We start from the raw sequence: 4185 nt of genomic DNA on the forward strand, positions 1-4185 counted from the left end.
TTTTAGGCTTAAATAGGAAAAATACTGCATTAGGCCCAAATTATCCGTGGACTGACCACGATGGTGATGGTGACTGTGACATTCTGAGTGCTTTGCAGGGCAGAAAACACAGTCAAGATGAACAGTTTCCATGACCCCTTTGTAGCTTGTGTAAGTGTCCTGCCAGGGTACAATGCCAAGTCTGTCCTTTGAGACCATCAGTGACCACATCATGGAGCGGTGCATGGAAGCCACAGAGCTGAAGCAGCCCCCGAAATTTGGGCCAGCAGAGTGTGCTTAGTTCATCATGTTTTTGTCAAAGGCCTGCTCTGCCACAGGGACCACAACGCATTTAGACTAAGCATTCTTGCAGATGCAAGAAAAGCTAACATCCACTGCTGTCACACTTAATTCCAAAAAGGAGAAGTTAGAAGAGGCTAGAAGAGTTAAGTCCTAAGAGGTAACATAAAGACTATTTAAAGACAGTGATGGAATCCCAGAGCAAATGCATCCCATTTATCAAAAAATATCACCTTGAGGAAAAACAAAACAAAACAAAACAAAAACACGGAAGGAAGTTAGATGGCTAAACAGCAGGAAAAACATATTACTAAAAGGAGGAAGGCATCCTTCAAATAGCTTGGGTCTGATGAATGAGAAGAGTAGAAAGTCTCATAAACCCAGGCAGGTTATACAGAAAAATGCAATAAGGAAGTTCAGAAGAAGTGGAGAAACCTACAGAAAGAAAAAAAAAATCCCTATTAAATCCCATTTCAAATACATGAGAAGCAGGAAGCTTGCCAGAGTCTGTAGGACCAATAAACAATAAATATGCAGAAGGAGTGGAGTGTTCAGAAAGATGAAATGTTTCATGATGCTTGCCATGGGAGAGCGTGGGGAGGTTCCCACAGTGGAATGCCTCTCCTGGCAGATTAAGGATGAAATAGGTGAAGTGGTGACTCCAGTGTGCATCCCCCAGATTATGCACTGGTACCAGACGAAAAGGGCCAGTGTAACAGCATTTTAAAGTGTTTCCTGAAAGACTCCCAGAGCTCAAAAGTGGTAAACCTGTTATCTACAATAAATAAATTGACAAAGTCTGTAATAATAAAGAATGTGTGGGAGCGTCGATAAGTATCATGTGACAAAGAGCCAGCCAGGGTTTTGCAGTGAAAATCATGGCATACTAATCTGTCGGGTAGCCCTGGAGGAGTGGATGGGCCAGACCTATGATATAACATACATGGTGAGATAAAACGCATCAAAGGCAGTTAAGAAGTGCATGTGCCATGCAATAGCAATGAAGCGCTTCAAAAAAATTGATTAAAATTGGGAAGCAGAAGGTAGAAATGAAAGATTTCAATTTTCACAGTGGAGGAGGGTCACAAGTCTGGTTCTGTAGGGATCGGTGCTCAGGCCCACAGGGTTCAGTATGCTCATAAACAGTGTGGAGAATGGGGAGTGCAGTCAGATGGTAAACTCTGGTGACCTCAGACTTTCAGGGAAGTGAGAGTAAGGGGCAGCTAGAAAGTGATCTCAAATTGAGAGCTGGGTAAGGAAAGTGCAGGTGAAATTCAATATAGGTGAACGTAAAAGGATGTAAATGGGAAGAAACTATCACATCTTTTTATTACTCAGGAACGGGATTTTGGGGGTAGTGATACAGAATTCCATGAAAATGTCAGCTCAGTGTTTTCAGCAGTGGTCAAAAAAACTCCAATTGAATGCCAGGAACAGGATAGACTAAATGGAAACCGTAATTATGCTACTTCCTAAAGGTGTGCAGCATGTTCATCTTGAATAGCACGTGGTGCCCTGCCCTCCTCATATCAGGAAGGACACAGAGAAGGATGACCAGGATGATCTAGGGCGTGCGGTGGCTTTTGTGATAGGAACACCTGTGTAGATCAGGACTTGTCACCCTGGAAAAGAGATAACTGAAAGGAAGAGGTTTGATAGAAGTCTATAAAAATCATATGCAACCTGGAGAAAGCGACACTGAAAAAAAAAAAAAAAAACCAAACTTATGCAGACTGCTCTGCAGTCAAAAATCCAAGAAGCGTCAAAAGAAACTATGATGAAATAAATACAAAATAAATGAAATATAACCAAGTTGGGGACTACCTTCTCACAGGAAGCATGGTATGTTACATTATAGCACTAGTTAGCTTCCACAAGTAGCTGGAAAATTCAAGGATGAAAAAAAAGAATCCATTAAAGATGATTAAAATACGAAGATGTCACCTTTAGGTCTGTAAGTTCCCAGGCTGAAAAACAGCCTGGAAGAATATCCTTCCACAAGCTTGTCCTGGCTTTATGCTGTCCCCCAGGCAGCTGGGCTGCTCGCTGTGCAGAGGGAGGCAGAGTGCTGGCCTAGGCAGAGCTCTTGTTCTACGCGGCAGTAGAAGTGTGGCTGGGAAAACACCTCAGGGTTTTCGTTCGGGATCTGTGGACAAATTGGAAGTAGAAGAAAGCTGAAGTAGTCCTTACCTTCTGCAGTATTTAAACAAGTCAGTCCCGTAATGATATTTTGATTCAATTTTCTTTTACTTCTTTATGTACTTAAATATTAAGTACTAATGCACCATCCATTATTTATGTAAAGTATGTGGGCTGTGTGTTCCCTAAGACACCAAGCCATCACTACTGCCCTAAAGGATGGCTAAATCAGATGGATATAGAAGAAAAAAAGTGCAGTGTGAGCCTTTTTTCTCCTCCCTAGCTCCTAAAATCTGGGCTATAGCTAAGAAAAGCATGTTGCTTCACGTGGGAGGAGGGACTGCATGCTAGGATGACATTTAGAGAGGTGAGAGGGTACCTGGAGAGCTTCCCGCTGGTCTGGCCCCGTCCCTTTGGGCACTGTGACCAGAGTCCTGCCCTGCCTTTGCCCATCTTCTCCCTGTGGCTTGGAGCTCATTCGGCTCCCAAGCCAGGAAGGTGCTGGTTGCTCTGTTCAGCTCAGCCCCACAAGCTGCTGAACCTGAATCTTTGGTTCGTCATGAGCCTTTGGTTGCCTGGTATTGTGTTAAAATCAAATCACTTACAGGTCAAAGCATGACTCGTGTGCCCAGCACTGGTAAACCAACCTTTCTGTGGTCTCCCTTTTTCTGGTGGCTCCTCTGTGAAACGTTTGTAGTGCCACAGAACCCAGGGTCGTGTGAGAAGCTGGGTTTCCCCTAAATAAAAAGCAGCTCTCCCACCTTGTGCTGCAGGTTAGCCCAGGCACAGATCCAAGAGTTGGGTTTGCTTTGTCCTCCAGAGTGTCCTGCGCTGCACAGCGATGTCTCTCTCCCAATCTGAAGGCAGGCACAGAGGTCAGCACCTTACTGAAAGGAGATGCAGAAGTGTGAAGAGTTGGCAGTTGGAGCTGGCTGCAGACAAGGCTGTGTTTTTTAAGAGAATCGGGATGCAAAATTGAAGAGGGAAACTTCAGGGGATAAAAACAGATGTTTTAAGACGTATTATCAGAGAGAACAGCACTTTGCAAACAGTGCTTGTAAAAATATGACAGGGTAAGGGGAATGTGCCCTATGAATTAGTGGCAGATATGGGAAAAGGAAGTCTCATCCGTCTCCACTTTCTGCATTAATTTTTCTCCTAGCAAAAAAACCCAAAGAGATCTCCTGGGGGCAAGAAATCTTCAGCAGAGAGGTTTTGTTTGTAAATAAAACAAGGAGAAAAGTGTCAGAAGATAAACATTTCCTGAAAAAAAAAAAAAAAAAAAGAAAAAAACCCATGCCCCAGCAAAACACACAGCACAAAGGGAGCGGGTAACGTCAGCCTCCTGCCCGCTGCTGTAGGTGAAGATGTACAGGAGGCTGCTGGATGCTCTGCTCCCTCCCTCCCTGTCCGTCCCCCGGGTCCCCTGCAGCTGCTGCTGCTGCAGGAGAATAACGAGGATGTTCCTCTGTATGTGACACCGCCTCAGCGGGGTCTTTAGGAGGGCTCTCCCCAGCTATTCCCCCGAGCCCCGCGATAACGCACAGCCTGGGCGGGCAGTGCTGGTGGGCTCAGCACGTCCCTCGCTTTTATTTGCCTGTTCGGGGAGAACATTGCACTTACCTCCACGGCTCCTTTTAAAATGATGGCAAGCAGGAATGTATTGAAACAAATGGCAAATGTTCCCTGCCAGGGTAAGGGGGAACAGTCACGCATTGAAAGAGCAGCCTTGCATTGCTCAGATTGCTTTATCTTACATACTGTGCA

The sequence above is a fragment of the Cygnus olor genome, chromosome 4 (assembly GCF_009769625.2).
Source record: "Cygnus olor isolate bCygOlo1 chromosome 4, bCygOlo1.pri.v2, whole genome shotgun sequence".
NCBI classification, from domain to species: Eukaryota; Metazoa; Chordata; class Aves; order Anseriformes; family Anatidae; genus Cygnus; species Cygnus olor.